Genomic DNA, 13,419 nt, shown 5'->3' with positions numbered 1-13,419 from the left:
CGGAGCACAGGCTCCGGACGCGCAGGCTCCGGACGCGCAGGCTCAGCGGCCGTGGCTCACGGGCCCAGCCGCTCCGCGGCATGTGGGATCCTCCCGGACCGGGGCACGAACCCGTGTTCCCTGCATCGGCAGGCAGACTCTCAACCACTGCGCCACCAGGGAAGCCGTAGAATATTTATTGAATTATACATTGTCTTTGCAGCCTTACGTTTCCCTTCTACATTTTATCTGTCTCTTTTATATCGGCAGGCAAGTACTTCACTACAGAGGAAGTGGCTAGTCCTGGAGTGGGTGGATCGTAAGTAATATATAATATGGTTTCTGCCTGAAACAAGTGCTCCTTTTCCTCTCTTTTCTTTCTTATTCTTATTCCTTCTCCTCCATCTGCATTTTATTCTTGTCTTTGTGTTCTTTCTTGCCTGCTATAAAAACCTCTAGACACTGTAAAAAGCCTGGTTGGCTCTTCATAGCAGGCAGATTAAGTAAGATTAGGAGTGAGTGAGGGTTACACACCTGGCTCACGGCTGGCTCCCAAAGTAGAAGCGGCCCCAATCACAGCATCCGGGTTGGGGGGATTTTGAATCTGACCTGAGCTAGAGACATATCCAAGAGTTCTGATTTGATGACCTCTGATCCAAAGCTCTGTGAACTTACATCAGATAGGTAGCAGATTCTTGGTTCAAAGGCTTGGGCTAAGGAGGGTTTAGCCAATTCCTTTTTCATGACTGTTCCAGGTAGAGGCTCTGACAGGTGGTGGTGAAGGCTCCAGTTTTAGACACCTGAAGTGCAAAGCAGAGGTTCACAACTGGGCTTTGGCTTCATGAGGAGATTAAAAAAAAAAAAAAAAGACAGGGAACATGCGGCTTTGGTGAGACTGATGGTAAGTGTGCTGACCTGGGTACACGTGGATGTCAAAGCAGGAGCTCACCTTTTAGCAATCCAGAGACCATCTGTTTTCCAGGCTGATCCCACACTCCAGTTGGCTGTCTGGAGCTAGCATCTTAACATGTTAAGACTAAGACAAGCTTGACATAAGGATAAGTGAGGGCTGGCTGAAGTTTGAAGATCTTTAGTAACTGTATCTGAGAGGAAATGAGAGAGAGAATTCTGGGACTTGTAGATGGCACATCAGAGGGAGAGCAGAAACCCCATGACCTAGTCTTGCCAGTATGTCTGATAAGTACTGTACCTCCCTCCCCAACTCTGTTATCAAAATAAGGTAATATTCTCATAGGAAGAGATCACTTCAAAGTTTTGCACATATTTAAAAAAGAAACCAAAATTTCTAACTTGACATATGATGTAAATAAGCTTCTTACCATTAGGAGGCAATGTTGGCCTATAATTATAACCTTCAGAGCCTGAAGCAGTATATTTTTTTCCCCATAGAAATTATAGGTGGTAAAATCAGAGCTCTTTGGTAATAGTAGGCAATTCTTTTCTAACGTGGATATTTCCACAAGATTTTAATATAGGATATATACTAGTCTAAAATGAAAACATGATCAAATAAAGTATAAAATGCAAATTTAATGGGTAAAATAACAAGATAAATGGAAGCTTTTCAGTATTATTTTCAGGAAGTTCATCTAGGCACTAATAATAATGCCATTACAAGAAGCTTTTACTAATGTATAAGATATATATTAGAGGTAAGCAAAACGGGGAAAAAAGGAGGAAGCAGCATTTATATTGAACTTCAGTTTATATTTTTATTTTTTAAAAAGTCCGTTGCTTTAAAATGTTTGAAAACTACAGATCTGCTTTAAAAGTGTTGGAAGTATGCCTGGCTTGGATGCTGTCAGTTTAGGAGATATTCTTCCTTATGAGTACTGCAATTGTAGTATTGGATATCCTAGTTTACAGACTGTTCAGAATATAAAGTACCAAACAAGAGGCTTATAGACTCAGAAGAAATTGTTTGCTATTTGCTGGACTAGTTTATCTCTAGATGAAGGGAGAAAGTGGGAAATTCAAGGAAAGGGAATCAGAGAACGTAGAAAATGTACAAAGACTCTATAGGGATCAACTAGTTCACCCCTCCTCATTTCACAAATACAGAAATGATGATCAGGGAACACTAAAATTGATGAGGATGTAGTAATAGGAATTTTGAGTGAGAGTGGGAATTTTTACCATATGTTGGAAAGGAATATGCTAATATCTGCTAGAGCCCAAAGTTGGATTAACCTAAAACCCAGCAATTTCATTCTTCGGTATGTATAGTCACTACAAAAATTGGCCACATTCTTCAACAGTGAGACATGTTGAAGAATGTTTATAATAGTAAAAAATTGTAAACAACTTAAATGTTCATCAAATGGAGACTAGACATATAAATTGGAAGAATTCTAGAAAACGTTTGAAGAGTAACAAAATAACACTTACGTAGTTTAGTCTGTGCCAGGCTCTGTCCTCAGTACTTTACAGATGTCAATTCGTTTAATCCTCATGACAACATATAAGGTAGGTCCATTATGTTTCCTGTTTAACAGATGAGGAAGTGGAGGCACAGAGAGTTTAATTAGCCTGAGGCACACAGGAAGGAAGGGGCACAACTACTATTTGAATCCAGGCAGTGAGGCTCCAGGGTGCCTGCTCTTAACACTTTCATTTGTGCAGACTCTTGTATGTACACATAATATCATCTATACAAAACTTACAAACATACAGCACAATACTAAGTAGTGCTTATGGACCTGCACCTATGACGTAACAGTTTAATAACAAGCATGGGAATGAGAGTAGAAATCAGAAAAGTGGTTACTTCTGTGTTGGATGGATTGAATGGGATGGGAGGGAGAGTGAGAAATTCATAGGACTTCATCTGTCTGTGCTGTTTTATATCTTTCAAAATAATCTGAAGGAGATAATTCCAAATGTTAAGATTTGACAAATCTATGTACAAATATGTATATATATTCTCTCTTTAATTTTGGTTATATTTGAACTATTTCACATGAAGAAAAAAAGAGAAGTTAAGTATAAATTCACACAGCTAGTTTAGTGGCAAAGCCTGGACTTTTGACCCTTGGTTCAGTGTTTACTTCACTATAAGGTTGTACTTGATTGCTTTCTACACAGACCAAGTTGAGTGCTTTATGGGGCTCTACTTGGCGATAACATGCTTGTTATCTGTATGTTTCCACTTTCGGTCAGAGTGCATATTAAGTAACTTTGAGACAATACTTTCTAGAATTACATTTCATGTCTGGCTCTTGGTTTCCTGATGAGTTAGAGGTGAAAGAATGCATTTTTCACAAATGCATTCCTTTGAGATTCTGAAAAGAGCAATTTACCACAAAATTATTCACCAGCCTGACAATGTTGGCCCTTAAAAAGAATTGATGTTGGATTTCTTATCAGATTTCCAATTTCTCCTCTTTTCACTTAGGTGCCTTTTTGTTTCATCTGGGCTGAGCTTCAGCCATTTGGACTTGGTCCAAGAAGCTACTTGAGTTAGTTCTTCAGAGAGCAGGGAGCCTGCTTCCTGGGTTTGTCATAAAGATCCATGATGCTGAGAAGCACAGGTATCCTGGTGGCACCAAAGTCCATGGTGTTCTCTGATATCCCCCAGTGGCCTCATTGCTCACTCTTGGCAGAAAGAGTGACAGAATAACCACCCAAGGCACTCGAAGGATCAACATTTGTCTACCATTATCAGGGGGGCTCCAGGATAGGAATGTAATTTTTTTCCACTCATTTTTGAGTGTAAGAGGTCACTCTCCCTAGTTCCTTAGTTTGCTAAAACTACTGATAATTAATAGATATGCATTACGGGTATTTCCATTACTCCGTTCAGATATAATTTCAAAATGCCCAAAGAGCACAAAATATATAAAATTACCAAAGAAGCATACTACAGTAAAGTAACATGAAATTTACCTTGATTATATTCCTTTTATTTTCATGTCTAAAACAATTGGGCATTTGAAATTCATTGGGTAAAAAGTGACAAGACTCTTCAGTGGTAGAAAAATGAGAGTTGTTTTCTAATGAACTGAGATAATGGATGTCTTTTTTTTTTTTAAGAAATTCTTTATTTAGATTTTAGTGCTAAATCTTTTAATATAAACCTCTTGATTTAACACCACTGACCTAGTCTCGTTTCTATTTTTTACCTTGAGATAGGTAACCTGCTCTGTTGGCCTGAACACCAAACCAGAAAGCCAGTGTTTTTTGCAGCTCAGAGAGTGTGGCCAAAAATAAATCTCACACACACAACACACACACACACACACACACACAGAGAAATACATAATATACATTAACCATATTTCAAACACTTATTTGCAATCAAATATAGTATGCCATGGATACCGGCAATGCGGATTGAGAATTTGCTCCCTGAACCCAATTAAAATCACTCTTTTTAAATTATGTGAGCCTCTCATACAGGAATCCATAACTGAATAATCTATTTGAGCTGTAAATAGATTTGTGAACAAAAGGAAATCAGTACATATCACTTATTTAAACTTTAAAAAAGTTATAACAATGATTAGCATTATTATCTTTTGAGTTGTATGTGAGACTTGGAACAGATATCATACAATAAATGGTGAGGATAAATAGATTCTCTGGGTATTAACTCTGATGGGACTGGTCACATTTAATATGTTTAATTAAACAAAATCTTAAAACCAGTGGATGAGCTTCAGTAGGGTTAAGTTCTACTGGAGTACATTTGGGGTAAAATAATTAAAATTATAATTTAAAAATGATTGGCTCTAAGCAATCAAATGCAATAAAGGCTTACATAAGGACTTTTGCAGCTAGTAATGTTCCCAGTGGGGAATTATAAAAAGATCAAAAAAGCCTGGATTTAATTAGGAAGTTTTAAGAAGAAACATATTCTTGCCTTTGTAGAAAATCATGGGGCAGCTGAACTTAGAAAATGGTATGCACTCCTGTTTAGTGAACTGAATATATTTTATCAGAGGTGTATGGGGTCTAGAGAATGACCAAAGGGGAGTTAAGCGTTGCCACATGTGAATGAATGGTCCAGAGGTGGGGGGAGCAGATTATGGGACTCCAGTCCAGAAAGACAAAGGCTGAGAGAAATATGCTTAAACAAACAAAGAAATCTAGATGATTATTAAGAGAATGGAAAGACTTCCCATTAACTAATTCACCATGTTTTCTGATACCACCCCCCACTTCCCCTTTGGTAACCATAAGCTTGTTTCTGTCTGTGAGTCTTTCTGTTTGGCAAATAAGTTCACTTGTATCGTATTTTAGATTCCACATATAAGTGATACGGTATTTTTCTTTGTCTTCCTGATTTACTTCACTTAGTATGATAATCTTAGGCCCAGCCATGTTGCTACAAATGGCATTATTTCATTCTTTCCTTATGACTGAGTAATATTCCATTGTATATATATACCATAGCTTCTTTATCCATTCATCTGTTGATGGACATTTAGGTTGCTTCTTAGCTAATGTAAATAGTGCTGCTAAGAACATTGGGGTGCATGTATCTTTTCAAATTAAGAGTTTTCTCTGGATATATGCCCAGGAGTGGGATTGCTAGTTCCCATGGTAACTCTATTTTTAGTTAGGTTTTTTGTTTGGTTGTTTGGTTGGGTTTTTTTGCGGTACGCGGGCCTCTCACTGTTGCGGCCTCTCCGGTTGCGGAGCACAGGCTCCGGACCCGCAGGCTCAGCGGCCATGGCTCACGGGCCCAGCCGCTCTGCGGCACGTGTGATCTTCCCGGACCGGGGCACGAACCCGTGTCCCCTGCATCGGCAGGAGGACTCTCAACCACTGCGCCACCAGGGAAGCCCTCAGTCACTTTTCTGACTGAACTTCCATGTCTTTTTGTTCCCCTCCTCACTGAATCTTTAAACGAAATTCACACCCTAAGTGAGCTCATATATCCTCTGGCACTTTATAACATCTGTATGCTGAAGACTCCCAAATCTCCAGCCTCTGCTCTAAACTCCAGACTTGCATATCCAACTAGAGACTTGATATCTCTTTGGCGAATGTGATATAATAAGAAATATATATTTTGGTATTTGTCCCTGGCTGCTGGGCTGAACTCCTAAAACCCTTGTAGTTTCCTAAGTGATATGAGCTTTAGGAGCATCTTTTGTTATACTTGGTTTTTGTCACAGACTCCTGAAACAGCTCTGGAGTGAGAAACTTGAAAGGAGTATCTTTTGTTATTCAACCATGCCTGGGTTCATGTTAATGAGGTGACTTTTGGAAAGTTCCTAAGGGTGAGGGGCTGGTTTCCAGGGGAATCAACTGTGAGATTAGAGAGTTGGAACTTTCAGCCCTACCCCCTGACTTTCTGGGAAGGGAAAAATGGGCTGAAGGTTGAATTAATCACTAATTCCAATGATTTAATCAACGGGTCTATGTAATGAAGCCTCAAAAAAAAAACCCTAAGCCAGGGGGTTCAGAGAGCTTCCAGGTTAGTGAACACATTGAGGTACTGGGAGGGTGGTGCTCCCAGAGAAGGCATGGAAGCTCTGTGCCTCTTCCCACATACCTTGTCCTATATATCTCTTCCACTAGGCTGTTCCTGAATTGTATCATTTATAGTAAATCAGTAATAGTGAGTAAAGTGTGTCCCTGGATTCTGTAAGCCATTCTGGCAAATTATTGAACATGAGGAGGGGGTAATGGGGACCTGTGGTTTATAGCTGGTTGGTCAGAAGTACAAGTGGCAATAGTAGGACTTGTGACTGCCATGTGAAGTGAGGAGGGCAGTCTTGTGGAACTGAGCACTTAAACTGTGGGGTCTGCACTCTCCAGGCAGCTAGTGTCAGAACTGGGTTAAGTGTAGGACACTCAGTTGATATCCACAGAGAATTGAATAATTATTTTGTGTGGAAAAACCCACACATCTGGTGTCAGAAGTGTTGTTGTACATAGAGAGAAACAGGAGAGTTGACTTCTAGTGAAGACTTGATGTGCGCTAAGCAGAATTCATGACTTGTTTCTCAAATTTGTTCCTGCTCTAATATTCCCTATTTCAGAAAAGGGCACTGCCATTGACTCTGTTCCTCAGGTGAAAAACTTCGAGTTGTCTTTTCTTGACTCTGAATTTCACACCTGCTATCTAATTTGCCAGTGAATGTTGTCAGCTCAACCTTCAAAATATATCCTGAATCTGGCTATAAGTCACCACATCCAATGCTCATTCAAACCACCATCTTTCACCTGGACTGCGACACACCATGTTAACTGATCTCTAATGCCACTGTTGCTCCCTTTTCCCCAGTAGTCCATTTCCACAGAGCTACCACTGTGATTTTTTTTTTTTTTTTTTTCGGTACGCGGGCCTCTCACTGTTGTGGCCTCTCCCGTTGCGGAGCACAGGCTCCGGACGCACAGGCTCAGCGGCCGTGGCTCACGGGCCCAGCTGCTCCGCGGCATGTGGGAATCTTCCCGGACAGGGGCACGAACCAGTGTCTCCTGCATCGGCAGGCGGACTCTCAACCACTGCACCACCAGGGAAGCCCAATCACTCTGATCTTTTAAAAGCAACGTCAGATCATGTCACTTCCTTGCCTCAGCTTGCTTACAATTGAATCCCAAATCCTCACCATAGCCCTATATTAAATGGCCCCTGATTACCTCTCTGATTTGGTTTCCTACTGCTCCTCTGCCTCCTCAGTCTCATTCAGTTGGCCTCCTTGCTTGTCCTTAAACATGCCAAGTATGCTCCCTTTTCTGGGTCCTTGTAGTTTCCTTTTCCTCTTCCTGGGAAGCTCACCAGTATCCAATGGATGTTGGACCTTTATTCAGGTCTCTGCTCAAATGTCACCTTGTTTACCCAATCTAGCTTGAAACCCTCTTCACCTTATCTCCCTGCACAGATCACAATTTGATATTATACCTTAATTTGTTTACTTGTTTGTCATCTGTCTGCTCCACTCAAATGTAAGTTCCATGTGGACAGGTAATTTATTTCATTTATTGCTCTATTTCCAGTATGTAGAAAATGTCTGGGGCATAAAAGGTACTTTATACATGTCTGTTGAGTGAAGTAGTAAGTGCATTTTCCAACCAATCCTGAGGAGATCAAACTCTGAGTTCAAATTAAGGTGATTGAAAGATGATGGTTAACGTGATAATTTGCACATCTGAGTTTGTAAACTGAGAGTCATATCAACTACGATTTAATTCTATGCAACCATTCTCTCACAAGGCCCTTCCCAGCTCAAATTTTCCTATTATTTCTACATTAGTTTTCCTGAAAAATCTTCCTTTTATACTGTCATCTTCCTTCTCTTGAACCTTATAGTGGCTACTTACTGTCAACATTGAAACCAAAATTTTTTACTTCTGTTTTCAAGGTGCTCTCCAGCCCTATTTGTCACCTTTGCCTGGGGATTCAATAGAATTTTCTCCTTTCTGGTTCAAACATGTGCCATGTTTATTTTCACTTCTAAACCTTGACTCATGCTGTCCCTACCACGTGGAGTGCTTCTTTCCATCCCATCCACATCTTACCCTGCCCTTAATAGTTTTCTCAGTTCTCAGCATCTCAGTGAGCCTTTTCATTCCTATCCTGGTTCTTTATTTATAGTGAACCCTTCCCATCTCTGAGTACAAATATGCAATGCCTGACAGTATTGGATAACTGCCAGACTCAATTATTGATTGATGGAAAGGTTATTTAGCTGAATATTTGAAAATAGTTTACATTAAATATGAATAAATGTTTGGTTGATTTTTGTCTCTGATGGTTTTCCTAGGAAAAGTAAGTGATAGCCCAGTTTAAAAAATTATTATTTTATTTTCATGAAATTGACATTATACAATACTATTTTTATCACTCAATTCTGAGTATTAATAAGTAAAGCAAAAAAGAATCAGCCCTCTAAAGTTACTTGCATTTAACCTAGAAAAATCAACCCGCTTATTTAATTTTTCTAATTCTCTTCTGCCCCACATATGGCGGAACATCTTTCTTATTTTAGCTGGTATATTTTGCACTTTATGTTGTATCCTTTATTTCCTTCTTAACACTTTTTCCCTTTATTTCCTTCTTAACAGTTTTTTCTTTTTCTTCTTTTTTTTTGCTGTCAGTTTGATTGGGTCATATCCAGTATGTCAAGTAAAACTGATATAAAATGTATACAGTGCTTGTATCAGTCTGGGTCCAATCAAGAATAGGAACCACACAGTGGGTTAAGTTTAATATAAAGAATTATCGAGTCCTGATAAAAGAATGACTAGAAGGAAACTGTGTATGGTATTCTAGGGCTCAGGGAGAATACCCAAAGAAGGACAAACTTAGAAGGGTCCCCCTCCCCAAGGCTGGTTCAGATATTATTGGAGAAGGTGTAATTCAGCCCACTGGATAGCAGAGAAGCTTGCTGGTTTGTCCTGGCTACAGCTGTTCTCCTCTGGAGTGCAGGTGATCAGGAACCAGTGGGGGTGAGCTTGCAGAGGGAATGGGAGCCAAGGCACAGGTGTGCTGTATCTGGGTCTGCACTGGGAGGGTGGCAGGTATTGGGAGGAGGGTGTCAGCTGCAAAGTGAGCAGTGACTCAGGGTACCAGTGTGAGCAGAAGAGCCTGGGGTCAGTTTCCATGTTGAGAGGGCTGCTCGGAAGTTTATCTCCAGGCCAGGCAAAGGCTGCAAGGTTGCTGACTCCGCTGTACAGCAGCAGGAAATAACAGGAGATCGTCTTCCCTCCTCCAATGCCTCTCCAGTACTCTCTGCTGAGAAAACTTAACATTGTGCTCTCTGTGGAGATGTTTAAAGGAGTTCTGTCCTCTGTCCCAGAGCATATATTGAAGGGTGAATTGGAGTTGAGGGGCAATATATTGATAACTGGCACCATGTTTACCTAAGTATAGATGTATCTGTCAAAGGTAAATGTTTTTAGGGAGCCATATATGGATACACTGGCAAAAAGAATCCATATCAGGAAGACATGTCAGACTCTACGTCCATCCACATTTCTATAAATGACCCAATTTTGTTCCTTTTTATGGCTGAGTAATATTCCATTGTATATATGTACCACATCTTCTTTATCCATTCATCTATCATTGGACATTTAGGTTGTTTCTGTAAATAGTGCTACAATAAATATTGGGGTACTTGTGTCCTTTTGAATTATGGTTTTCTCAGGGTATATGCCCAGTAGTGGGATTGCTGGGTCGTATGGTAGTTCTATTTTTAGCTTTTTAAGGAACCTCCATGCTGTTCTCCATAGTGGCTGTATCAATTTACATTCCCACCAACAGTGCAAGAGGGTTCCCTTTTCTCCATATCCTCTCCAGCATTTATTGTTTGTAGATTTTTTGATGATGGTCATTCTGACCAGTGTGATGTGTAAGGCAAGAATAGAGACGTAGATGTAGAGAATGGACATGTGGACACGGCTGGGGGGAAAGGGAGGGTGGGACAAACTGGGAGATCAGGTTTGACATAAACACACTACCATGTGTAAAATAGATAGCTAGTGGGAACCTGCTGTATAACACAGGGAGCTCAGCTTGGTGCTCAGTGATGACCTAGATGGGCAGGCGGAAGGGGAGAAGGGAGGTCCAAGAGGGAGGGGATATAGGTATACATATAGCTGATTCACTCCATTGTACAACAGAAACTAACACAATATTGTAAAGCAATTTTACTCCAATAAAAAAAAATAAAGGAAGACATGTCAGTAATGGATGAATAAATACAATTAAACCACAGTTATTTAAATCACTGGACAATAAAGGTATTCAGATGTCTTATTTTTTCTATGTTTTATTTCATAATTCTTTTTTTTTAAACATCTTTATTGGGGTATAATTGCTTTACAATGGTGTGTTAGTTTCTGCTTTATAACAAAGTGAATCAGTTATACATATACATATGTTCCCATATCTCTTCCCTCTTGCGTCTCCCTCCCTCCCATCCTCCCTATCCCACCCCTCCAGGCGGTCACAAAGCACCGAGCCGATATCCCTGTGCCATGCGGCTGCTTCCCACTAGCTATCTACCTTACGTTTGTTAGTGTGTATATGTCCATGACTCTCTCTCGCCCTGTCACAGCTCACCCTTCCCCCTCCCCATATCCTCAAGTCCGTTCTCCAGTAGGTCTGTGTCTTTATTCCTGTCTTACCCCTAGGTTCTTCATGATATTTTTTTTTCTTTTTAAATTCCATATATATGTGTTAGCATACGGTATTTGTCTTTTTCTTTCTGACTTACTTCACTCTGTATGACAGACTCTAGGTCTATCCACCTCATTACAAATAGCTCAATTTCATTTCTTTTTATGGCTGAGTAATATTCCATTGTATATATGTGCCACATCTTCTTTATCCATTCATCTGTCGATGGACACTTAGGTTGTTTCCATCTCCGGGCTATTGTAAATAGAGCTGCAGTGAACATTTTGGTACATGACTCTTTTTGAATTTTGGTTTTCTCAGGGTATATGCCCAGTAGTGGGATTGCTGGGTCATATGGTAGTTCTATTTGTAGTTTTTTAAGGAACCTCTATACTGTTCTCCATAGTGGCTGAACCAATTCACATTCCCACCAGCAGTGCAAGAATGTTCCCTTTTCTCCACACCCTCTCCAGCATTTATTGTTTCTAGATTTTTTGATGATGGCCATTCTGACTGGTGTGAGATGATATCTCACTGTAGTTTTGATTTGCATTTCTCTAATGATTAATGATGTTGAGCATTCTTTCATGTGTTTGTTGGCAGTCTGTATATCTTCTTTGGAGAAATGTCTATTTAGGTCTTCTGCCCATTTTTGGATTGGGTTGTTTGTTTTTTTGTTATTGAGCTGCATGAGCTGCTTGTAAATTTTGGAGATTAATCCTTTGTCATTTGCTTCATTTGCAAATATTTTCTCCCATTCTGAGGGTTGTCTTTTGGTCTTGTTTATGGTTTCCTTTGCTGTGCAAAAGCTTTGAAGTTTCATTAGGTCCCTTTTGTTTATTTTTGTTTTTATTTCCATTACTCTAGGAGGTGGGTCAGAAAGGATCTTGCTGTGATTTATGTCATAGAGTGTTCTGCCTATGTTTTCCTCTAAGAGTTTGGTAGTTTCTGGCCTTACATTTAGGTCTTTAATCCATTTTGAGCTTATTTTTGTGTATGGTGTTAGGGAGTGATCTAATCTCATACTTTTATATGTATCTGTCCAATTTTCCCAGCACCACTTATTGAAGAGGCTGTCCTTTCGCCACTGTACATTCCTGCCACCTTTATCAAAGATAAGGTGTCCAAATGTGCGTGGGTTTATCTCTGGGCTTTCTATCCTGTTCCATTGATCTATCTTTCTGTTTTTGTGCCAGTACCATACTGTCTTGATTACTGTAGCTTTGTAGTATAGTCTGAAGTCAGGGAGCCTGATTCCTCCAGCTCCTTTTTTCGTTCTCAAGATTGCTTTGGCTATTCGGGGTCTTTTGTGTTTCCATACAAATTGCGAAATTTTTTGTTCTAGTTCTGTGAAAAATGCCAGTGGTAGTTTGATAGGGATTGCATTGAATCTATAGATTGCTTTGGGTAGTAGAGTCATTTTCACAATGTTGATTCTTCCAATCCAAGAACATGGTATATCTCTCCATCTATTTGTATTATCTTTAATTTCATAATTCTTTTAAAAAATTGATGTGGGGCTTCCCTGGTGGCACAGTGGTTGACAGTCTGCCTGCCAATGCAGGGGACACGGGTTTGTGCCCCGGTCCAGGAAGATCCCACATGCCGCGGAGCAGCTGGGCCCGTGAGCCATGGCCACTTGAGCCTGCGCGTCCGGAGCCTGTGCTCCACAACGGGAGAGGCCACGACAGTGAGAGGCCCACGTACCGCAAAAAAAAAAAAAAAAAAAAAAATTGATGTGTATCATTCATACAGTAAATTGCACAAATCATAAATGTATAATTTTTTGAGTTTTTACATGTGTACACATAAGTGAAACTACTACCTAGATCAAGATAGAATTTTTCCACCACTCAGGAGGATACCTTATTGCTCTTCCCAGTTAAAATCCTCCCACCCCTACCAGAAATAGGCACTAATCTGGCTTCTTTTACTTGTTCAGGAACTTCATGAAATTGGATTCACAAGTAGGTATAATAAGTCCCCTACATATGAACAACTTCCTTCCTGAAAGCACGTTCAAAGTCCAATTTATTCATAAGCCCAGCAAAGTTAACCTAGGTACCCAACTGTCACAGTCTGCTATACAGTACTGTACTGCAATAGGTTTATAATACTTTTCACACAAATAATACATAAAAAAATACAAAAAATAAAACATTTTAAATCTTACAGTACAGTACCTTGAAAAGTACAGTAGTGCAGTATAACAGCTGGCATAGAGGGGGTGACATCGAGTGAACAGGTAAGAAGAGTTACTGACTGGAGGAGGGAGAGGAGGTGGGAGATGGTAGAGCTGAAGGATCATCAGCAATAAGAGACAGAGGGCAAGCTGCAATTTC

The sequence above is a fragment of the Delphinapterus leucas genome, chromosome 5, assembly GCF_059928025.1.
Source record: "Delphinapterus leucas isolate spDelLeu-1000000601 "Yukka" chromosome 5, BTC_Dleu_Yukka2, whole genome shotgun sequence".
Lineage (NCBI taxonomy): Eukaryota > Metazoa > Chordata > Mammalia > Artiodactyla > Monodontidae > Delphinapterus > Delphinapterus leucas.
Note: the sequence above shows the minus strand (reverse complement) of the source record.